The sequence below is a fragment of the Rhipicephalus microplus genome, chromosome 7 (assembly GCF_043290135.1).
Source record: "Rhipicephalus microplus isolate Deutch F79 chromosome 7, USDA_Rmic, whole genome shotgun sequence".
Classification (NCBI taxonomy): domain Eukaryota; kingdom Metazoa; phylum Arthropoda; class Arachnida; order Ixodida; family Ixodidae; genus Rhipicephalus; species Rhipicephalus microplus.
The window spans coordinates 20,107,540-20,133,506 of NC_134706.1; positions in this window are offsets into that span (position 1 = coordinate 20,107,540).

The window sequence follows — 25,967 nt, forward strand, 5'->3', positions numbered from 1 at the left end:
AGATGCGAGATGGTGGTACTTGGAGTGTTGACGGACACACAGACAGATGCATGGATAGACGCATGAACGGACGCAGGGGCGGATGCATGGACGAACGCAGGGACGGACGCACGAACAGGCGCACGCACGGACGGTCGGATGGACGGACGGATGCAAGAACGAATGGACGGACGAATGCTTCGCCCCACTCTCCATCATTCACTGCGTGGATATGCTGCCATTTTTTTGCTTTGTAGAAATCCATTTGTGTGTGTGGGGGGGGGGGGGGAGGGCGCCTGCCTGCCTGTCTGCTTTTTGTGTGCTCTAGGCGGCAATGACGCTTCCTATGTTCTGATGGATAAGAAGAGAGAGACGGAGCCGCATTGCCGGACCGGCTATATACCCCGACCATCGCCTAGAAAACAGACGGAGGATCTCGTTGTTTTCGGTGCTAACAGAGGAAGACCACCTGAATGTTTTGGAGCGAGACCTTACCCGGAAGGACAAACCTCCGGCCTAGACATCTGCGACGTGCGAAAAACACTTTGTTGAATATCTCGTCATCCGCGACTACGTGCGCGTTATCGGCGATAACAAAGTGCGAATCCCCCGGGGAAGGCCCACTCGAGCTGCAGGTGCGGTGCCACCGCTATTACCTAACATACCTGCATACACGCCCCGCCGTGGTGGTCTAGTGGCTAAGGTACTCGGCTGCTGACCCGCAGGTCGCGGAATCGAATCCCGGCTGCGGCGGCTGCATTTCTGACAGAGGCGGAAATGTTGTAGGCCCGTGTGCTCATATTTTGGTGCACGTTAAAAATCCCCAGATGGTCGAAATTTCCGCAGCCCTCTACTACGGCGTCTCTCATAATGATATGGTGGTTTTGGGACGTTAAACCCCACACATCAATCAATCAATACCTGCATACATTTCTAAAGCACTTGTAAAGCCAAAGGTAAAGCGTCGTGGCGATTCATCATCCGAATCAGCAAAAAAAGTGCGATTGTCTGGCCACGATGAGCATGGAGTGAGAGAGAAAATAAGACGTTTATTAAGATTTTCTGTGCGAGTAGATCGACCTTGGTCAAAGACCGAAATTCTGACCTTGCCGATTGAGCTGAGGCGAAAATGCTGCAGGCAACGTGTGCTCAAATATGGGTGCACGTTAAATAACTCCAGGTGGTCGAAATTTCCGGAGCCCTCCACTACGGCGTCTTATATGGTGGTTTTGGGACGTTAAAGCCCAAATATCAATCAACCAAATTGATTTGGGTGGCCCTTGAGCATGTGCGGGTTCATGATGATCAGAATGTTTCATCTACAACACACGTCAAACCTCCACCCTCAGAGCTCTGTTGTGAAAGCGAAGCGCGAGCGAATGCACGATTAGGACGAAACAATTCGCACCATAGCGTTCGTGACGGGAGCCGGCGTTGTCACGTACGTGCCATGCACGCCGCAACATGGGCCACGTCTAACGTCGAGGTTCGGAAGACGGTTCCGCCGGAGCGGGCCATCCGTCGTTAGACTGGCGTGACATCGTACGCGCCCGCACGGCTATGCAATGTGCGAACAGTGAAATCGGCCACAACCCAATAGGCGCCTGTCAATGATGAACGGGAAGTGGAGAGCCGGCAAGAGTGATACAAACTGTCACTTCGGCGAAACGTTCGGCGCAAAAGAAAAAGAAAACAAAGCGCTGCCACTGAAGTTTGCAAAAAAGCATCGTTACACAAATTCCTGCCCTCGGACGAGAAAAAAAAACTGGGGAGGAGCGAAACATGTAGAAAAGAGTGTTTTCGCTCCACTAACCTTGTCGGAAAACTGCGTCGGAATGCGGCTTGTTGCTGTACTTGTTGCATCTAACATGGCTCATACCCACTCAGGGGGATTGACCAAGAGTTCATTATATGAACTCGTTAGACTTGTGGGGGGTCTCAAAATGGCGAGCGACACGCCATGCTCTTGGAGTGAACGAGCACATCAGACGCGGTCGCTACAAACAAAAAAAAACATACACACACACATTTATTTAACTACTTTCGAACGACGATATCGTCCGCCAAATCGATACATCAATCGTTATCAATACACTAGGACATTCGTACCCAATATTACCATACACTCCACAGCACGACAAATGCACAATAACACGACAAACGCCCAATAACATGACAAACACAATAACACATTCAAGTCGGCGTCGCCAACGCTCGACTTACCACGAGGGGCCCCAACACGCAGCCCGCGGTGCTACGCACCGCGGACCCACGCTAGAGACAACCGTTCACGGCAAACGCCACGCGCAGAAGAGACTCGCTCAACTCTCGCCCGCCACTAAGGCTTGCCTTCCGCCAGGGGGTCACCGCTGGCGCTACCACCCTACCAACCATGATGATGATAGTGATGCTCAACGCGAACACAACGCCATCTATCGCCCGGTAGTTGTAACCCGAATTACGGCTTCTGTGCGAGACTCGTTCGCCACGCAGCGCAAACAAATTTACAGGGGGTGTCAGCACCCCTACAGACTTAAGGGCTAGAGAAATTTCCTAAGCAAAGAAAAAGCTTTGATTTGATTCCTCTGCATCTTGTTGTTCTCCTTCCCTATGTGGCTGGTTTTGGTTCCCTCTGCCAATGTAGACAAGGGTGCTTCAGCTCCACCAACACCGTATGCTGTTGTTAGGCTAGCGGCTGCATTATTCATTTTTAGTGCACCTGTGGATTGACCTAACTTACTTGGCGCATACCAGGTTATGGAGGGACAGTGACTACATGACAAACCGTGACGACAACAGACGCCGACAAGACGAAACCCTAAGGGGCTTCGCACCTTAGGAAAACTGCCCCATTTCCCGCTAAAGAAAACTATGCGGGAAATGCAATGTAGCGCTGGTGTTCGCTTGAGTTTTCGTTTGTTGTTTCATCCTCGTCGTTATCATTTATTTACACTTAAGGGCCTCTCGTGTGGCATTACATAAAGGGGTTTCTGTCTGCATGTTTCCGAGTATGTTTCATTTGTGTGCGGAGTCGCGTATATGCTGAGTACCGATGATGTTACCCCTCTCCCACTTGTGTGTACTACCGTGTGTGTGTCGCAATGCGAACACCCAGCGCTGCTGGGAGAGTGCCACGGAGCGGACGCGCACAGCACTATATACGAGCGCACAGCTGGGGCGGAAATATAAACGGGAGAGGGTAAGCGAAGCAGAGGCAGCGCTCTGCCACCTCCTCACGCGGGAAGAAGGGGAGGGTCAGCGCATGCGCAGTGGAGGAGCAGACGGTCGCCGAGGGACGGACAGAGCGTGTCTAAAAATGCGAGAAGCTTGCACTATGTTCCGTAAAGCTTGGCCAAGCCAAGCTCTTTGATCTCCGGCTCGTCGTACTGTAGCACGGAAATCACAACACCAGCGGCGTTTGCATCCAGCTTGCATAGCCGAAAAAGCGGCAGCCGAGAAACGGCGATGGGCGGATCCGGAATACGGGCAAAGCTTGCCACACTAAATTTGTTGAAATCGTTGTTGCTTCCCTCCGCCGCAGTATAAAAAAAAACTGTGGCGCGCAGCTATGACGGTTGATGTGGCAACGGCACAGCACGGGTACTTAAAGCGACAGCTTTACTGACCCAGTCGAACGAGTTGCGCCATGTGTCACCGCTTGGCATTTAAGTATTACCACGTGACTTGCTGCTCCTACGGGACTCGCCACCGCTGCTCCGACAGTTGCTAGGATGACTACTACAGGAACGAGCCGTGGATTCGCACCCGCGGACCTCCCACAAGGGACGACCATTCACTAATACAAGCGCGAAGCCCCGCCAAGAGAACTTGTGCATCTTAGCAAGCGCAGCGGCACAAACACTGAAGAAGAAGCCCGTCCTGTTCCTTATGCCGTTCCTTGTGCGTTCGCTATAGACCACTCGCCGCAAGGGCAGTGCCATCACGGAAAATTTTTCCATTTTTGCTTGCCTATTTATATACACGCACCTACACAAACGCACGGACGAACGTACATAATGCATGACTCAGCCCCTACCCACCACCACCCCCGGAAAAGTGTCCTGGCTACGCTCCTGTCACCTCCAATCACACCACAAATAGAGTAAAATGATCAGAGGCGTATAGCAGGAAATTTCTTTCCTGTTCAGTCCAACCCTCCTTGTGTCATACAGAATGAAAATCTGCGCGAAGGGGGAGGGGCAAGGAGCTTACTTTCAGTTCAGTGGCTCTCTAAATTGTTTTTTTTTTCCAGTTTGTACAGAAAGCTGAAAGATTAGCGAACTGACGTAGAGATCGTGATTTAGTTAATGTGTTAGTTTTGTTTTTGGTTAACGGAACTGTCGCAATCAATTACCCAGAGACTTTCAGGATCCTGTTGTGTGAAACTCGTGTGCAGTCCTCGTCGAAACGATTTCGCACAATTCACCACGCTTTCTACCTTTCCCCTTTCCCTCCCCCCTTTTTTGACATAGTTCGAACGGACAAAACGCCGCTCTCAACTCAGTTACACAGCCCACCCCGGGACGGCATTTCCCGTCCGCCTCATTGGCCTGGCACAGCGTCACATCCGCCACGCAGTTTCATCTTTTGTTTGGAGCTGTTTGTACTTCAATCAAAATTAGCGCTAATTAGAGAAGGCTGGCAGTTCGTTAAAAACGTGGCGTGCGCATGCACGGATTGCGTCGGGTGCCGCGCTTTCACGACTGACGCAGGTCCGTTTCGGGCCGGCGAGCTGTTGTTGTTGTTGTTCTCCTATTGTAAGTGGCGCATACCTACTCTGGGGGATTGGCCAAGAATCGAGTGGTTTCAAAATTTACTGTTCAGATTTGGAATGATAGAGGTTTAACAGAAAGATTACCGATAGCCTAGGCAAGTGCGGTGCTTAATGTAATGCATACAAATATTTACATAAACGAATTTATTCTTAGAATAGAGCAATAATCTGATTTTATACGTATATAATTATGTGGACATGTTAGGATAATGAAACTGGTTAACTAGTCAACCTATTAGTTTCATCAATATAGTCCCGGACGGCCGCGCATACTGTCCCATTATAGAAACCAGAAATGGCAGCTCCAAAAGACTTAATTACAGGCAGAGTTAAGTCCATACCGCTACCACGCAAAGGTATTTCTAATAGGGTTTTTCGTAATGTGTTAAACCGCCTGCAGGTCAAAAAGAAATGGTCTATTGTTTCCAGTTCATCACAGAATGCGCACAGTGGCGAAGGTGCCTGAGCAGACCCGTGTTTATAGAAATTTAGATTTGGTACCCGGCAACGCAGCCTTGTGATAGCTAGTTCTTGTTTTCGAGTGCGGCAAAAGGCTCTTCGCCAGGGATATAATAAATGGCGACCTTTTGTCGCCTCTAGACGCACGCTCGCGTGCACGCCAGCACGCCAAGAGAAGCTGACGATGGAGTCTGCAACCTCGATTAGTTGCGCGCAGTAAGCAGGGATAGGGGAACCCCGGTCAATCCGAAGGCAACACTATACGTAGGACTAGATAATCAACTCTGGCCGATCCAGCAGGCCAAAGAAGCTGCCGAGAGACGTGGTCTCTCAACCAGCTCCCGGGTGGAAACCCAGCCCGGTAACCCGCAGGAAGTGAATAAAGTTGTTCACTCACTCAGTCATTCAATGCTCTTCATAAACAGGCGGTCTTTGACGCCGTAATGTCCAAACTTTCACTTTAGTGGCGTAGTTGTTAAGTATATTTCGCCATGCCGTGCGGCGTCACCCGAAAAGTATCATCATCACCATTATGAACCACCACGTGCTCTGTTCGTACTCTTTTTCATCTTCTGCTTCGCTTCCGTAACACGCCCACTGATTCGTACGGCGCGGGGTGCAACAACTTTCATGGGCGACAGAACCCGTGCGCAAAGCGAGAAAGAAGTGGGAGGAAGACCGAAAAATACATAAATACAGATAAAAAAATGGGATAAAAAAGATAAAAAGAAACGGACACAAAAAGAGATAACAAAAAGAAAGAAATAAAGAGAGAAAGAAAAACTTATAAACGAAAAAGAAACGAGTAATAGATAAGAGATAAAGGGAACAGATAAAACGAAAGATGTATTAGAGAGAAACGGAACTACAAAGAACTAAGTAGAAATTTAAAGAGAGACAAGAGAGATATAGCAAACAAAAGACAAAGAGAAAGATTAGACTACCCTGCTTCCTTCAGGCTCGGCCCAACAAGTGCAAAGTAGTCTCGACTTTTGTTGTTGTTGTTGTTGTTGTTGTTGTTGTTGTTGTTGTTGTTGTTGTTGTTGTTGTTGTTGTTGTTGTTGCGACGCAGATCACCTATCTTCGGTTAGCTGAGCGCAGTATGCTATGTATTGTGAGCTGCCAACCAATGCTCAGCGGAGTGGCACAGCTGGCGTAGTCAAGACTGGTGCAACATAACGAAAAGGCTGGCCAAATAAAATACGCAAAATTGAAAACAAAAAGACGTTTCGGCTCTCTCCATTGTGAGCAAGGCTCCCGTGAACCGAAACATCTTTTTTTTTAATTTTAGGTTATTTTACGATATCATGTGCCGTCAACGTCACATGACACCACTACTTCGGTCATGGAGGCAGTTCTAAACTGAGTAAGCTACAAAAATCTTGCGATGCCCCCCCCCCCCCCCCACGCTTTTGTAGTCGGTGTAAAACTACTTAGGTTCCAGAAAGCTTTTCGGAGGGAGACGGGGCAAGATTAGTAGTACTTCGTCTGATAAGAAAAAAACAGGGCTTTAGCCTTCGAGTTATCTGAAACCAGATGCACGGGCAACCCTGTGACGTTTCGTATGTCTTTGTATGTGCGTGTCTCATTGCAGTACTGGCGCCTCCGTAAGCACGGGCAGCCCGTTGTATCTCATAAATGTACGCCTTCATAGACTATGCGGAACAAAATAAAATACACACTCATTTATCTCCAGTGTTTTACCACTGAGAAGATTTAGCGGGACTGGCGCGGTACCGCGTACGCACGACAGGGGACCAGCGAGTGCTTGTCGCCCGAAATCGGCTCATCTGTGTCCCACTCATAATTATTTTCCCTTTTTCCCACTTCGTTTTTTTTTTGGTCAGAAGTTCCCCATGACCTACGCGCCATCCTCCCCACAGGGGTGATTAATTGCTTCGCGGGGAGAAAGTAATAAAAAAATGCAAAACGAAGTGCGCGTGTCACTCGCTCAGCTCGTTCGCCAATTCCGCTCACACCGAACAAAGAATATTGACTTCCATCGGCCTGTGTGGGCGATAGCTTTTTTTTTTGCAACAGTGGCGAAGCACTGCTTGATGGGTAGGAGAAGAGAATAGGGAAGGACGAAGGAAAGTGTAGGGAAGTAGAAGGAGGTGGGACACGGAAAAGAGTGGGAAAGAAGGAGGGATAGGGACAAGTAGGCACGATGGAGAAGAGGGAGCGGTAGAAACTAGCAGCATCGAAGGAAAGGCTTGGAAGGAGGGAAAGACAATGGAAAGGGTGAACGAAATGGGGCAGGCGAAATGGTGGGATGGAAAAGGGACAGAACACAGTCTGCGGGAAATGTTGGTTGGTTGAAGAACTTCATTGGGGTACTGAAAAATCTACGTCCCCTTGAAAGGCGGAGTGTAGAGGTAAAGAAAAGATAGGAGAAGGGGATGTACAAGTGAAGTGTGGGAAAGTGGATTAGGTGGGACGATGGAAAGGGAAATGAGTTAGGATAAGAAAAAACAGAAGCCATTGACGCGGGGTGGTGGAGATTAGGGAAGCGTATAAAATAGTAGACGCAAGAGTAGCGGAGGCGAACAAAGCGAAATGTACGAAAGAACAGTACGTTCAAAGGCACATGGTGGGAAATAGGTGAGAGCAGGTGCAAGTAAAAGTGCAGACAAGAGAGGGAACGTTGGGAAAGAAGGGTGGATAGAAAGAACTGGGCAAAGCGGGGACGAGAGAAGGATAGAACGGGGGAGGCTGGGGAAGATTGGGAGAGACAAGAAAAAAGGGAAGAGGCAGGGGAGTCCGAGCGTTGCGCCATACCTGTCTTTCATTAGCGGCCAGCCCTATTGTGACGGCAAAAGAATCTCGTGTATAACGTAATACCAGTCAAGTAATATATACTGGGAGACGTGTATCTATGCGAATTTCTGCAACGCATTTTCTGGGATGTATACTTATATAAATGAGCCGTCTTACCCGGGAATCCTGCAATACTTGCATTGTTACTTCGTGGAACGGGAGAGCTACGTGTCTATGCAACCGACTAGACCAGACACGGAGACGGGGAGTGGGGGTTACTAGAGGTTACGTGCTGTAGTCAGAGCCCCAGGGACTCCCGACTTTTATACGCTTTCTTTAATTAATTTGTGTCTCTCATCTTCGTGGCAATTACCATCCAGCTCTTTGCGTGATTCCTGTGTGCTTGTACATCTGCGTATCGGAACATAATAATAATAATAATAATAATAATAATAATAATAATAATAATAATAATAATAATAATAATAATAATAATAATAATAATAATAATAATAATAATAATAATAATAATGAAGTGGAACTATTAGCCTTAGTCAATATCGCCATGCGTGACAATATTATGTAGTTTGGAGCACGTCCGGTAATCTGGCCCATCCACAACGTCTTTTTGGGGGTATCGGTGTCCGCGGTGAACATAATTAAAGATCTTTGAAGCAGATGGATGACGTTTATGCAAGCACTGTTAAACGAAAGGAAGCGCTGGAAGAGACGTACAGCAAACGTCTGAAGTTTGTAACGAGACAAAAAAAAACAAAAAAAGGAAAGCTGCACCATTCACCCTGCTTCAGGGGGGCAATATCTGGAATTCAAGTAAACCTGAACACGTCCTCCTATAATTTAATAGTAAAAAAAGTTGGGCTAGTTGGTTTGAGGACATTTTTAGAACGCCCGTTTGTCTTCTCACCTTTCTTTTTTTTTGTTCTATTGCATGCGCGCCGAAATGTTTCCAAGAATATCCTCCTAGTTCTCTTAAATGCGGCATGCTGTTTCTGCTTTACAGAAGTGACTGGCTTTAAGTTTCACTTCCCTATGACTAAGCCGAAAACTTTAGGTGCCTCGTCAAAAACTGACCAGCGCGCCGTCAGCACGAGGAGTGCGAGAAATCGTCATCACATATGAACGTCGCCACATGACGTCACCACACGACGTCACCACGACGTCACAATAGGCTCACATTCGAGATGTTGGAGAAAAAAAAAAGTTCAGCACTATCTTTCCTCAAACAGCAGAAACACGTTCCGCCAATTAGTTCTGAGTCGCTTACCGGCGTTACAGTCAAAACGAAACACGCAGTCAGCAATAACCCTCGACACATCACTTTTTTTCTTTTTTACTAGCTGAGCCACCGTTGTGCATTAAGAAACGAGATCGACATATCGGGAACCCTTTACTACGGCGTCTCTCATAATCATATGGTGGTATTAGGACGTTAAACCCCACATATCAATCGAATCGATGAATTACGAAACCATATGTCAAAGCCCTCTCCTGTCCCGTTCATTTAGTTTGTATAGTTTCTCATCCAGTTCAATTAACGAATGATATATGGTCAATGACATGCTTTGGCTGCAAATAACACGCACACAAATTAAAGGAACACTCAACGACAAGCTTGTCGTTCAGTGTTCCTTTACTGTGTGTGTGTGTGTGTGTGTGTGTGTGTGTGTGTGTGTGTGTGTGTGTGTGTGTGCGTGCGTGCGTGCGTGTGTGTGTGTGTGTGTTATTTGCGGCCAAAGCATGTCGTTAAGCAAGTACCAACTAGGCCAACAATCAGTATCGACATATGGTCCTGTCGATGGAACTGGCTTTGTGACGAGAGTGGCCTGCTTCGTTTGTCCAACTACTCAGGAAGCGTGAGCGCTAATTATTATAATTAAGCACGCACCACCAAGACGCGCAGTTGGCGGATTGTTCTTTTTATTTGTTTTCGTATAGCATCTCGAGCTTCTTGCATACGCGTTGGCCAACAGCAATTAGCCGGTATGACTTTTTTTTTAATTTACTAGCAAATTAACTAAGAAGCAGTCAGATGCATGGAGACAACTCCAAACAGACACTTTTCCAAATCCAGTGATCTTTCGCCTCTGTTACCCCGACCTGTATTCGACAGATAAATGCAAAGCATGCAATTCCCGGGCAACCCTGGGGCATGTGTGCTGGAGTCTCAATGACGCAGTCAGCAGTACAAACGAGGAGGCAGTCTCGAACCGCAGGGCGGGCTGGGAGGCGGCTCTGCTCAGCTCCGCATTAGAACAACAACAATATGGGCTGTCCAGCGAGCCGAGGAAGCCGCCCGAGGCCAAGGGCTCGCAGCCGATGCCTAGGCCACGGTTCAAGCCCGCCCCGATTTATCATCGCCGGACTCCTAATAAATGTTGTTTCTTTCTTTCCCAGTGTTCCCTTTCATATTGCTCACGATTGTAGATACCACTACGAATATGCATTTAATCGCTCACCTTCACATGTTAAAATATTTTGGTTTCTATAAGTAAAAATAAGTGCGTAGCTCTCACGAAGACGCTCAACGATGGGTCGCAGAGGATTGGCTGTGGATTTGTGCGCTGAGTCTATAGCTTCTTCGTGCGCAAACAGTGCGTCGCAGGTGTATTATGTAGCGTATTATTTATTTATGTAGCGTATATTATGTATTTGTAGCGTATTATGCGCTATGCGAGTGCTGACGCATTAAACTTCGTATTTCTCGCCCGTAGTTTTTTCTTGCATCCCGCGGTAGAAAAAATCGGCGCACGTGCCTGGGGAGCGAGGCAGTATAGCAGAAATAGAGAAAGAAGTCGACGAAAATATCAAACAGAACACTATACTTACTAGCCAATCTAACGTTTAATATTTAGCTATTACACTGTGATAACTTAACCTTCAGAAGAATTCTATAACGATTACACCTCGGATATTCAACAAATTCCATTATTTCTCTTCTTTCCCTTTTTTTCGTTCACATTGTGCCAAATTAATCCCACAAACTCAAAACAAAGTAATCCTATTCCTCTAGCCTGGATAACTTAAAGGTATTGACTTGCATTAACCACCGGCTTCTTGGCCGATCCCTCTCAGTGGGTGAGAGTCAAAAAAGAAAGGATCAAGCAAGCAAACAGGCACCGGAGCATGCTTACGATAGTCCCTAGGATGCAGTGATGGGACAGTTACAGATGCATTGCAGAAGTTTACTTAAAACTTTAATGAGTTTAAGACTGCAGTATACTCCTAAATTACTTGTTGCCAAGCTGATTTGCTGATTCATTTATTTATATTTATTGCTGAAATTATCCGCTTCATTTTCTATATCTGTAATTTCTTTTTATCAATACTTAACAATTAATTTCCCCTTTCATCTTATATTAAAAGTTATATTAAAAGACGTAAGCTAAGAAAATAAAAGGGTTTCATTAAAACTACGTGTTTCGTGGCCAATACCCCAGCGTGGGTGGGTGCCCAGATTCCATGCTTTTCTTCTTACGCAATGCCTTTTCTCTCTCTCTCTTGCGTGTGTTGCTGTTTTTTTATCTCTTTTTTGCTGTACTTCTTTCTCTGCCTTTCAGCGCCTTCGCTTTATCTTTCAATCTATTTATGTCACTATCTCTCTCTCGCTTAGTAGCCGCTCCTGCACCTCCCATCTTTTTATGCCGTTTCTGTGTTGCTTTCAAAACGGTTTCTCTTTTATTGTCTATCTGTATCTCTTTCTTTCAACCCTTGCTTCACAATCTGCCACTCTGCGCTATTACCCTCTCGCGTTGTGTCTATTGCTCGCAAATCTTCCCTTGCTGATTTCTCGGCTCCGCCTGTTTTCGCCAGAAGGCAAGTCCCTTTTTTTTCTTTCCCACGCCCATCCCTTAGTGGAAGGGTGTTTTTATTGTTCTTATGTGTTTTCGTATTCCATCTTGAGCTTCTTGCATAACGCGCCTTTTGCTCGGATCGTTCCCTTTTTGATTTCTCTCCGACTTTCTGTTTCTCCATTTTTGTCGCCCTCTACCTATTATTTATCATGATACTATTTCTTAATTCACCGGACATATCGGTGCACATCTCGTAGCGAAACAGAATAGGAAGAAGAAGGCGATCACAGACGGAGAGTACGGAGGGGAGGGAGGGGGGGCTGTGGTTTTTCTAGGGGCAGCTTCATAGGATGCAGAGATGCTGCCCCTACCCAACGTGGCGCTGGCATGGGATTTTTTTTTAAAGAGCTTGACACTCATCGCCAACGTACCGTTAGCTATCCTGTCTTGCCACTATTTCACAGAGGAGGTATTCTTTTTCTTTTCAGCCGTTGAAGACTCAGACCATGAGGCAGCTGGCAAGCAGGGTGTGTCACGCCGTGGTCGTATTGATAACGAAGTCACGTGGTCACGCAAACTGAAGCATTTTCAAGGTTCTTGTGCAAAACAATTACGGGATGTACACGTTTACGCACCAAGCATGTCTGATAGCCTTTGTATGTACCATACCTTTGTTTATTGTCTTCCTAATACTTTCGATAAGTGTTTTCTCTCTATACCTCGCTATAGGCACCCGACAGTGGACCAGAGGGCGCGACGAAGCTTTTTGGGCCGCCTTGGCATTGTAGGTACCGACCGCCAGGGATACTAAGAAAATGAAACGCTCGCTGAACACAGTGACACGCTGAAGTGTCAGTTCCCTTTTTGGTACGTTTTCATAGGACGCTTCCTGGGCGCTTACATAAGCAACCGTGACCCACCCTCCCGCCCCTGCTCACGACTAAAAAAAACAATGATATGCACGTGCAAGTCCGGTTTTGGTGCGTCTACTCGCTAGGCTACGCATTGGAAGACTCTGTTTTGCTGCGTCTACTCGCTAGGCCGTGTGTGTTCTGACGCCACGATCAGATCTTGTAAAATGGTGGTGGTAGTGGTTAGAAGGAAGAGGAAAAAGGCACCTAATTTCTGTCTGCCTTCAGGCGACACGGCGCAGAGCCTTATAGGGGTGGGGAGAAGGAGGGATAGAAAGAATAGAAGGAAAATAGACGGAGAAGTAGACAGGCAAGAGACGGAAAAAAGAAGGAGATAGGAAAGTGGGGATCCGGTCGAAGCAGTCCAAGGGCGGGCCGCCACAATTCGAGAGCTGCACAGCGTCAGGAGGCCGCGGAGGGCGAACCAGTCGGCGGGAGCTACGCTGGCGTCGGAGATCGCGAGGGCACAACCGTCCAGCTTGAAATCCTGCGAGCGAATCCCGTAAAATACATTGCCGGGTGTCTATAGAAGTAGGTTTGTATAAGAAAGAGGGAAAATTGGGGAAGAGCAAGTCGGGCGCCCCTCCCGCTACAGGAATGTGAAAACTCTCCTCCTATAAAAAAGATGACGAAGAGGAAGGCTGGGCAGGCTTGTTCTTGATGATGATAATTTTTTTTATCTCCGGCACACGGCCAATCTCGAACTCCACAGCTCTATGGTGGAGAAAGTCGTACCACGAGCCCCGGCTCGCAGAGGCTGACCGAAGAACATTTTCCAGCTCGAAGCTCACATTTACAACGAGCCTCGGCTCGCAGAGGCTGACCGAAGAACATTTTCCAGCTCGAAGCTCACATTTACAGCTCGAAGAACATTTTCCCTATCCCAGGCACACAACCGCTGCAATACGGGAATGGAAACGGGCAAATGAATGAACTTCGCGACGGCTTGTGGGCGGAGAGAGGGGGCGAGAGTGTCGTGCCGAGTTAAGCCTAATTAGAAATACAGATTTGGCGTTTTCCGGGAGCGTTGACGCGCGGGCCGCCCACCACAGGGCTCCGTGGAATTGACACCGCCAACTATAGTTCATGTGTGCAGACACGTTCGTTCAGGTTTCTTTGTGTTTATTTTTTATCTCCCCCACCCCTTTTTTTTCTGCTACGCAGTGTGTCATCGCATTGCGATATACGCCTTCAACCGTCGCAAAATGCACGTTTTCTTAATTCGAAACGGATTTTCAATAGAAAGTTTTAGTACTGCGGAATGGTGCTACGTACGCATCACGCAAGCGCCTTGCGTTACGTGGCGTCGTTTGCCACTAATCGGCCTTTAGTACGCCGTAGTACCCGCGTACGTAACGAGCGTGAAGCGTGTTGCGCCATCTGGTAGATCGAAATAGAAGCACGTGTTTTCGACAGCCAATGTGAGCCAATCCAAGTGTTATAGCCAGATTACGGCCATATTGCCACGTTCCATTTCTCAAGTTTTTGTTATCGTCCCAAAACACCACACGATTCTCAGCGCAAACCGCGCCTGCAGTTTTCTAGAAGGTTCCGGACTGTAGTAGATCATTCCGATAAGATCACGCCCACTGTGCGAACGGTACAGATTGTTCTGGAACCTACGCCACCGCCAGCGATAACGCTAGAACATTCGACGGCAAGAGTATAAATGCCGACGCGCTTCGCCGCTTGTCAGTTGTTGATCGAAGGCCGACGCTCCGTTCGCCGCTATCAGTCCGAGACTGCTATCTGTGCAAGACTGCTGCTGTGATTAGACTTTCCCTTTACCGGGCACAGGTTCGCCCAAATAAACAGTCAAATCCCAACACGAAGTTTCCTGTCTTCGGCCACGTCACGACCCCGTGACATCTGGTGAAGGTGCTGCTTTGTTCATGTACCGGACGCCCCCGTCAAGCCGTGAACCCAGCCCACGTCGCGGAGAAGACACCAACGCCAACCAAGAGCAGCGAACAAGCTGCCGACAGCAAGGTCTCCCACCGGAGTACGGCCTTCTACAGGACAAGGCGCGGAAGACCAAGACCATGACCTCGACTGCAGCGACAATGACAACAGGAGCGTCCCAGCCCGCGATCGTCATTCATCAACCCAGGGAACCACCAACGTTCCATGGCTCATCGTTTGAAGACCCGGAAACCTGGCTAGAAACATACGACCGTGTGGCCGCCCTCAACCACTGGGACAACGAAGAAAAGCTCCGTCGTGTGTACTTCTACCTGGAAGACACCGCAACGACCTGGCTAGAGAATCGGGAGACCACGCTCCGAACGTGGGATGTATTCTGCGGCGCATTTCTGCAAACGTTCGCGAGCGTCGCTCGCAAAGAGAGGGCCGCTGCTCTACTCGAGACCCGGGTTCAGCTACCAAATGAAAAGGCTGCCATTTTCACAGAAGAGATGACCCGCCTATTCCGTCACGCAGACCCAGACATGCCTGAGGAGAAAGAAGTTTGTTTCCTCATGCGAGGAGTCAAACAGGAGCTCTTCGCGGGACTAATGAGGAATCCACCGAACACCGTCCAAGAATTTCTATCCGAGGCGACCACCATCGAAAAAACCCTGGACATGCGTACCCGACAGTATAATCGTCGCCTGACTCCAGAATGCGCTGCTGCTCAAGCCAGTGACTCCGACGACCTGCGTGAAACGACCCGAGCGATCGTGCGAAAAGAGCTGCGCAAACTGTTGCCTTCGGCGCAGCCTCAAGTGGATTCGATCGCCGACATTGTGCGAGAAGTCCGGCAATCGCTTCAAATTCCCCACGCACCGCTGCCCGAGCCGGAAGCTATGAGCTACGCCACTGCACTGCGCCACAACGCTCCTCCCCGTCGACGCCAAAACGCCGCCCCATCGAACTTTCGTCGACAGACGCCACCGCCACCACCACCCCCACCGACGTCATACCGTTCGCCAGCGGCCCAGCGCAGTGCACCGAGGAAGACTGATGTCTGGCGCACCCCTGACCATCGCCCGCTCTGCTACCACTGCGGCGAGGCCGGACACACATACCGCCGTTGCCAGTACCGACAGATGGGACTGCGTGGCTTCGCCGTCAATGCACCGCGTCCACAGCCAGGAGAACGACCACGTGACATCGCCGACTACCTGACAGGAACTCGATGGACACCACGAAGCCCTTCGCGTTCCCCGTCGCCCAGCCGCCGCACGTCACCGCACCACCGGCAGTACTCTGGCCCAACGCGGGGCCGGTCTCCTAGCCCGTATCCGGGAAACTAAGGGCAGCAACCGGTGGAGGTGCGGTTGCTGTGCGACGAACTACCGAAGATCCTCCGACGACGACGACGCCGCGACGGAGCTTTCCGAACACAACGCCAACCAGGCAAAACCCTGACGGCGAAAGCTCAATTACCGAAGGTGGCCTGACGACGCAACATGGAAGCAGCGGAACAAGCCGACGCAGCCGTGACCCGACGCCACGCCCTAACTGTAATGCGAGACGGCGAAATAGCGACCTCGACGTTCTTATCGACGGCCACAGTGTGACCGCTCTCGTCGATACTGGAGCCGACTATTCTGTCATCAGTGGGTCGTTCGCCGCGAAGTTAAAGAAAGTTAGGACAGCTTGGAAAGGCCCTGAAATCCGCACAGCCGGAGGTCATCTCGTAACGCCTGCAGGAATCTGCACAGCGAGAGTCACCATTAACGGCCGTATTTATCCTAAAGACTTCGTAGTCCTACAGCGTTGCTCGAGAGATGTCATCCTTGACATGGACTTCTTATGCCTCCATGGTGCTGTCATCAACCTAAAAACAAAGTCGATAACGTTATCCACAGAAGAAGCACTACCGCCACGCACGCCGTCAGGACACCATGCCTTGAATGTGCTGGAAGAGCAAGTCACCATTCCGCCTCGCTCAAGCGTCATTATTTCAGTCGGCACTCCTAAATCACCTGACTTGGAAGGCGTCGTTGAAGGCATTCAGCGTCTGCTGGTCACCCGAAATACTTGCGTCGCAAGAGGAATTGCAGAGCTGCGGGGAGGCAAAGCAACGGTTATGCTCACGAATTTCAGTAATGAGTACAAACATGTGAACAAAGGAACAACGGTCGCATACATCGAAGAAATTGTCGAAGCCACCAGTGCTTTCGCCCTCGCCGATTCTGCGGAACCTGCTCAGAGGAACCAAGCCTCTCCCATAGCTTTCGACGTCAATCCCAGACTTCCGAACGATAAGCAAGAACAGCTCAAGGCCCTGCTCCTGCAATACGAAGATTGCTGTTCGCGTCATCGAAAATTCGGCAGACCCCAATCACGAAGCATCGCATCATAACTGAAGAAAATGCCAGACCACTCCGTCAGAGTCCGTACAGAGTTTCGACGCGGGAACGTGAAGCCATGAAGAGACCAGTTGTTGAAATGCTGCGGGATGACATTATCCAGCCGTCCAAGTGTCCATGGGCATCCCCCGTGGTGTTAGTGAAGAAAAAGGATGGGACCCTACGTTTCTGCGTCGATTATCGCCGCCTGAACAAAATCACAAAAAAGGACGTGTATCCTCTCCCACGAATAGACGACGCACTTGATCGGCTCCATAACGCCAAGTACTTTTCGTCAATGGACCTCAAGACTGGCTATTGGCAAATCGAAGTCGACGAAAGAGACCGAGAGAAGACGGCGTTTATAACACCAGACGGCCTCTTCGAGTTTAAGGTGATGCCCTTCGGCCTTTGCTCAGCGCCTGCAACTTTTCAACGCGTTATGGATACAGTACTGGCAGGATTGAAGTGGCAGACTTGCCTTGTGTACTTGGACGACGTCGTCGTGTTTTTCTCGAGTTTCGACGAGCATCTTCGGCGCCTTGAAGCTATACTTCAAGCCATCAAGACTTCCGGACTCACACTGAAGCCAGGAAAGTGCAGATTTGCGTATGAGGAGCTCTTGTTTCTGGGACACGTTATCAGCAAGTCTGGAGTTCGTCCCGATCCACGGAAAACAGACGCCATCGCCGACTTCCCGCCACCCACTGACAAGAAAGCCGTGCGCTGATTTCTGGGCCTGTGCGCCTATTATAGGCGGTTCGTGAAAAACTTCGCCCGCATCGCCGATCCTCTCACTAATCTTACCAAGGCCGACGTGGAGTTCAAGTGGGAAACACCACAGGAACACGCTTTCCAGGATCTAAAACATCGCCTCCAGACACCTCCGTTACTTGCCCATTTCGACGAATTCGCCGAGATAGAAATACATACTGATGCAAGCAGCGTAGGTCTTGGCGCCGTTCTAGTGCAGAGGGCTGACGAACTTGAAAGGGTTATTAGTTACGCCAGCCGATCGCTATCCAAAGCATAAGCAAATTATTCCACAACAGAAAAGGAGTGCCTCGCCATCATCTGGGCTACGTCGAAATTTCGCCCCTACCTCTACGGCGGGCCCTTCAAAGTTGTGAGCGACCACCACGCCTTGTGTTGGCTAGCCACCTTGAAGGACCCTTCAGGTCGCCTCGCACGATGGAGCCTGAGACTTCAAGAATATGACATTACTGTCATTTACAAGTCCGGCAAAAAACACTCCGACGCCGACTGTCTCTCTCGTGCGCCTGTCGACCAACCGCTACCCGACGACCCGGATGACGACTACTTCTTAGGAACGATAACTACCGACGACTTCGCTGAACGACAGAGGGCCGACCCGGAACTTAAGGCCCTAATAGAATACCTCGAAGGCCGGACCGCCGAAGTCCCGAAGGTATTCAAGCGCGCACTTGCGTCGTTCTTTCTACGAAACGGTCTTCTACAAAAGAAAAACTTTTCACCGCTTCGAGCTAAGTACCTCCTTGTGGTGCCTTCAGCTTTGCGACCAGAACTCCTGCAGGCCCTGCACGACGATCCGACGGCAGGGCACCTCGGTGTTTCTCGCACGCTCGCAAGGATACAAGAAAGGTACTACTGGCCACGTCTTACCACCGACGTCACTCATTATGTGAGGACATGCCGGGACTGTCAGCGACGCAAGACACCGCCGACAAGGCCAGCGGGACTTCTGCAGCCAATTGATCCACCTTGCCGACCTTTCCAGCAGATCGGTATGGACCTACTGGGGCCGTTCCCGACGTAGGCTTTCGGAAACAAGTGGATCGTGGTAGCTACCGACTACCTGACCCGCTACGCCGAGACAAAAGCCCTGCCAAAAGGCAGTGCATCCGAGGTAGCTAAGTTCTTCGTCCAAAATATCGTCCTACGTCACGGCGCCCCGGAGGTCCTTATCACCGACAGAGGAACGGCATTCACTGCCGACTTAACTCAAGCGATCTTGGCATACAGCCAAACAAACCACCGCCGGACGACAGCGTACCACCCACAGACCAACGGCCTCACCGAGCGGCTTAACAAGACGATCGCCGACATGCTGTCAATGTACGTCGATGTCGAACACAAGACGTGGGACGCCATTCTTCCGTATGTGACCTTCGCATACAACACGGCGGTGCAGGAGACGACGCAGATATCTCCATACAAATTGGTCTACGGAAGGAGCCCGGCAACGACGCTCGATGCCATGTTACCCAACGTCACCGACGAAGAAAACCTCGATGTGAGCGAGTACGTTCAACGCGCCGAAGAAGCCCGACAACTTGCGCGTCTCCGTATCAAGAATCAACAGACGACCGACAGCCACCGCTACAACCTTCGACGACGCTTCGTGGAATACCAGCCCGGTGAACGTGTTTGGGTGTGGACGCCGATACGCCGACGTGGACTAAGTGAAAAGCTTCTGCGACGCTACTTCGGACCGTACAGGGTGGTTCGACGTCTCGGCCCACTTGATTACGAGGTTGTCCCCGACTGCATCACGAACTCTCAACGACGCCGATCGCGACCTGAAGTCGTCCATGTCGCGCGCCTAAAGCCGTTTCATGCGCGTTAACAAACTGAAACAGTGTTTTTTGTATTATTGTTGTATCGTAATTTATTCGTTGTACTTTCTTGCTATATTATTGTACCTTCATCCTTAGTTAAAGCATCGGGACGATGCCTTTTTTCAGAGGGGGGCAATGCCACGTTCCATTTCTCAAGTTTTTGTTATCGTCCCAAAACACCGCACGATTCTCAGCGCAAACCGCGCCTGCAGTTTTCTAGAAGGTTCCGGACTGTAGTAGATCATTCCGATAAGATCACGCCCACTGTGCGAACGGTACAGATTGTTCTGGAACCTACGCCACCACCAGCGATAACGCTAGAACATTCGACGACAAGAGTATAAATGCCGACGCGCTTCGCCGCTTGTCAGTTGTTGATCGAAGGCCGACGCTCCGTTCGCCGCTATCAGTCCGAGACTGCTATCTGTGCAAGACTGCTGCTGTGATTAGACTTTCCCTTTACCGGGCACAGGTTCGCCCAAATAAACAGTCAAATCCCAACACGAAGTTTCCTGTCTTCGGCCACGTCACGACCCCGTGACAATATTTTAAGCCACAGCGCCGGTCGGTGCTTGCCTTCGATGCCGCCATTTTGCAAAACGAAGTCTCGCGCTGTCGCGACCTTGTTCGAGAGCGGCGCGATCAGCTCATACGTACGCAAGCACGCATCTCGTGCGTGCGTACGTAGCGGCTGCGTACGTAACGCGATAAGTGCGCGTTGCGGTCTGCGCATGCGCACTACGCAGAACGTGGCGTCCTTACGTACGCAACGCCGCCACGTACGCAGCGTACGCAGTACTAAAACTCTCTAATAACGCGGGCGCATATTATCCGGAGAACAAAAAGCTTCGCACACAGTTTATGTTTGTTGCTGTTAAACACGTCTTTCCGGTGCTCTGCTATCCGCAATCCGTTAACCGTGTACGAATTGAGCTACAGATGCGTCGTTTCCTCGCCTATTGGCAGAACTGGTTTGCGCTGGCTATAAAAAATATAGTTAATAAGCGGCAAGGGTATAGCCATAAATGTTCTTTCCCGGGAGAGGCGGGGAGATTCAGCCATATACGTTACCTGTGTGCCTGCTTGAGGTTGTATGCTTGCGTGTGTGTATACACGGGCGGGATCGAATTTCCGAGGTGAGGGAGATCGGAGGAGCGGGTTCAAACGACTTCAACCCCAATCCTTTCGGGGCACGCTAGTGATCAGCGACTATAGTCTTCCCAAATATTTATTTATTTATTTATTTATTTATTTATTTATTTATTTATTTATTTGATTGTTTGTTTGTTTGTTTGTTTGTTTATTTATTACCTACATATACTGCAGGTCTCATTTAGGGCTATAGCAGGCATTGAAAAGTGTCACTCAATGCATGCCAGCGAATTGATACGCATTCATCCAAAGGAGCTCGACGGCCAAAGCCACCTTCTTTTTTTTAAGACGGTATTGGTCTTCTTGTTCGATTGTTTTGACCCCAAATGCACTGATGATCAAGTTGAGTGATTGCGTGTTAACATCACCATTGGCTACGCCGGCTATAGGCGCCGCTACAACAGACACGCCGTTGTCGTTGTCGTTGTCGTTGTCGTTGTTGTCGTTGTCGTTGTCGTTGTTGTCGTTGTCGTTGTCGTTGTTGTCGTTGTCGTTGTTGTCGTTGTCGTTGTCGTCGTTGTCGTTGTTGTTGTCGTTGTTGTTGTTGTTGTTGTTGTCGTTGTTGTTGTTGTTGTTGTTGTTGTTGTTGTTGTTGTTGTTGTTGTTGTTGTTGTTGTTGTTGTTGTTGTTGTTGTTGAATCCTACTCCAGTAATGGAATCCGAAAAAAAAAAACACCTGAACTTGAACGAAAAAAGCACAGATGTAAAACCTTTTTTTATTTTGTTGATGTTAGTCGTAAGCGCTGGGCGCGTGCGAATGTTCGGAAATGTCGAATAACGAATCGGATACGTTCGATTAGGTTCTCGAATTTCCGTACACTAAAACTGTACATTAACTGTACATTGTACATTAAAAACACCAAATATTTTATTTTTCGAATAACTAGCACCGACGATAAAACCATGGAAGGAATGAAACCTTGCAACATAAAAGGGCGACGTTTCTTGCTTTACTCATAGAATTACCAACATGCATGCCACCAATGGTATTACGGGGCTGCCGGCGATGTATATTGATTACAGGACGAAGACGTTTTCGCTTAAAACTCCAGTGTAGCTGAAGCGAAACATTTACCAATTGTCATCATTGCACTCATGTTTATGTTGGCTCATAAACATTGTTGTACATTAGTATCAAAGCTTTACTCCAACAATGTGGCTATGTGTCACCTTGAATACTGCAGGCGCTGGTATATTGCAACCTGCAGGTACCAAGTACTTCTTAGGTTTTAACTGCTGCTTTAAAGGAGCTTACCACAGTTTGCCCAGATGCGCTTTTTTTATTATTCATAAGGCGTCGCAATGTCGATTTTTGAAATTCTTGTGAACGGTTATGTCAAGTAAAATGCTATGAATTCTCGTGCTGTTTCTAAAATGGTTGCACTACCCGCCCAGGGCGGCTTTAAATTGTATTTGCCTTACTTTTTTTAAAAACGATCCGAATAGTGTTCGAGTCGCACTAATATTGGATTTGCTATCGTCGCTATTCAATCCGTATTCGAATCATTTCGAAAATTCCCAATTCGCACACATCGCTACTAAATGAAATGTATAGGGTATCACTTCTTAACTCCTTTAGCAACGCGAGTCTATGCCGATATGACAGGGCAGCTGTTCTAATCAACTCCCGTCTTTGTAAACTTAAAAAAAAGAAAAAAGAAAGCCACGGCCGAGGAAAAAAGGTCGCCCGCTGCGTCTTGCACGACCTAACCGACCAAATCGTTCTTCCCTAATTCCTTTTTTCCTCCTTACTTCTTTCCTTCCTTCGCTTTAACCACAATCCCGGTGACAGAGGAAGGGGGGGATTCCCTCAGGGATATATATCCGACGACGTCGAGTGCTCAAACACACTTCGCGGTAGCTTTCCCCACCTACCTCAACGCTACTCTCCTCCTGTCCCCATTCCTCAGTTCCCTTCTCTGCACGATCCCCACATACCCTCCCTATTCCCCGATCCCGTTTTTATTTTCTGCCTCAGCTGCCACCGTACCAACTCATCCCCCAATTTCATTCCTTCCTTCTATCTTTCTCTCTTTCGCGCTATCGGGTTTCCGAATTTCTGTTGGGGCCCGTCGTCTCTCTTATCTAACTCGTATTTAAATAAAGTGGGTCGCCTGCGCGCCCGCCATGAAGGAACCTGTGATAAAAGAAAGAAAACAAAGAAAACAAGCAAACACAGGCACCCGAAAGAGACAAAAAGAAAAGCCATATTCTCGTCTCCCGGGGAGATCTGCGGGACGAGAGGCAACGCGGCACGTAACTAACGAAAACAAAGGACGCCGAAAGCAACCGAGCAACCGCCTTTGGAAGGGCGAAAAGAGAGATTACCCGTGTTCGGTCACGGTTACTTCCGCGCAGCGCTGGCAAAGGCTGGCCCGTGATTCGAGGCAAGTTGGGATATGGGCCAGCACTCGATTTGGGAAGCACGAAGTGTACAATCAGTACAGTCGGTGCCTCATTTTGAAAAGACAGGGATTGCAGACACGGACCCTAGATGGAAGCTCGGACACCATAAACGCCTAGTAAACACTGAAGGTGTCAACAACGGCGGAAAAGGAAGGAGACACGAAACTTATCTATACGCATGTCCACGTAGTGTACGAACCTATCAATATGGCACCCATTGTGGTATGCGTGAAAGATGCATATTGGTAAAGTGCTAACGCAGCGCAACAAGACCACGCATAATACTAACAAATAGTACTCCTCGGGTCGCCATTTCTAACTCCTTTATTCTCCTCGTTCAACCCCCCCCCCCCGCCGCCCTCCCGGCCCACTTGGCACGGATTCAGTCGTCTTCTTCCTCAACTGCTTGAGCTTGCTTCATACAGTAAGCAGGTAAACGAACATAACCGACTAGACCCCACCAATGTTAAAGCTGGAACCTTGGTAGACCACTGTTTGAAACGTTGCTCGAGGGAAATAGACAAGCTCCTGACTTCGGCTTTGGCTTGCATCTGGTGACTATAGACGGTTACGGAGGATCGTCTGCTTGCAACGGCTCCTTTACGTCATTCCCCTGACGAAATTGACGTCAGTAAATTCACACTTAGGTGGTACTGGTCGTAGTAAACATTCATTAAGCTTATATCTGCATAGAGGTTATTAAGAAAACCAGCTTCCAGTGGGCCATCTTCCCTGCAGTACCACGTAGAAACCCTAGACAGGACCCCATTGGATGTGACCACTATCCTGGCACGTCGGATCATGGCGATTTCTTTCTGATCTCTGCCTAGGCCGGGGTTCAAGCCCGCCTTGATTTATCATCGCCGGACTCTTAATAAATGTTGTTTCTCTTTCTCTCTCTCTCTGCCTCTTAAACATAATCCTCACTACCACCGAACAGTAAAAGCCTTACGTAAACTTAACCGGGCGCACACTGCAAGCAAACAAGCCGACATAACCGGCTAGCCCAAGGCAGAGCCAAAGCTTTAGCGATATTACAGTTCGACGTTTTATTCGAGTAAACCGGCCTTTTCCGAGAGCACTCGCATTTGCTTACGGGCAATGAAGCGCCCCGCATTCCAAAATCCCGTGTGCCACTAAGACGAAGCGACTCCAGGCTCCCTCTGTTACCGCCCATCATCTTCCGCTCCATTTGCTCCTACAGCGTCGTCTGCATCGTCTCAGACCGAGCGTCGTCTGCTCCGGCACCCGGCGACACGGTTCGCAGGTTTCACTGCAAGACTGCACTGTTGTGCAACGGAGTACATTAATCCTGGTACGAAAAAACAAGAACAGAGCAGGCGAGGCGGAGCCCAAATAACGCGGCGCGCTATGACGAGATTACCGTAACTACTCGTCTCGTAGCCTCACCACCTGAGCTTGAGAACATCTCCTGAAGGACTGTAAAAGGCAGTGTTCTCAAGGCGCAGGTTCTCTTAAAATTGAGTGTTGTGTCGGGTACGTAGCTATGGCTACAAGTTGAATGGTTTCGGTTCGTTTTTTTTTCTCGTTGATTATTTGTTTGCGCCTTTTTCTTTTCAATGTTTATTCTATTCAGCCCCAGCCTTCAAGACTGTCTCATTGAGTTGACGCAAGCCAATAAATAATATTGATTAAAGGAGTACTGACAAAATTTAAAGACATCTCAGAAGGGACATTCTTCGTTTCCTTTGTATGCAGTGTGAACACTCTCCACACACCAAACTCAGGCAACACGTGTGAAATATTTTATTTTGACTTTAACTACAGCCTAAACACCAAAAATCCTGGTCAGGGTCACTGGAGGAAAATTTACTCGTCGTTGTTTGCGTCCAATAGGAGCAGATGAGAGATGTGTTGTTGGTATGTCGCCATTTGCTGTCTACCCGTGACGTCACGCTGCTATGACACGTCATCGAGAAACCGCCCCTCGGATATCAAAACGGAGAGTGTTTTTTTTAATGTAGTGGTAATAACAATGTACTAGGTTCATTCCCGGGCACCGCAGTACTCGCTTTGTGTTTCTCGACGCCAGTACATTTATTTAGAGCAAGATTAGATATTTAGAGCAAAGATTAAGATCTTTTAAATTTCGGAGAGTATTCCTTTAATTTGCCAGTACTGTCATCCTGCGTTTACTTTTAAGTGATCAAGAGAACTAACAGGTAATGATGCCAAGGAAAGTATAGGGGATGTTTCGAGAAGTAAATTTAATGTAAATTGGAAGAAAGTGGGCGAAAAAAAAAACAAACTTGCTACCTGCCGGGATCAGACCTGCCGTCTTCGAATGTCGAAAGTTGCGGGCTCAGTTCTTACCTAATTTTTTTTCTTTCTTCACATTTATGTTACATTTACTTGCAACAGCATCCCCAATACTTTCCTCGGCATCATTGTATGTTACCTCTCACTATTACAGAGTCTAAAAAATAAAAACGAGCCCTTAAATTTATACTTTTTTCCTTCCTTTTAAATGACTGTGCTTCAGCGCTACAATATTTCAGTTAGTGATTAATCCTGTTTTGCTGGAACAACAACTCTATGTCCTTCATCACGGGTGTCGCTGTCGATAACAGATTTCTCGCGGAAGATGGAGGAGCAAAAGCGATTTACCAGTGTCTCGAGCATCGCAGGCACTGGATGCATTTTTCTCCTCCCCACGTAGTTTCACACTGCCCACGTTATTGGCCCACCTTTGATCAAGTCACGTGATGACGTCATAACGTGAGGTAAGGTTATGGGACATCATAGTGACACCATCAAATTATCCAAGTTATCTTTAAGGCCTCCAATGTCTCGTCAAACGC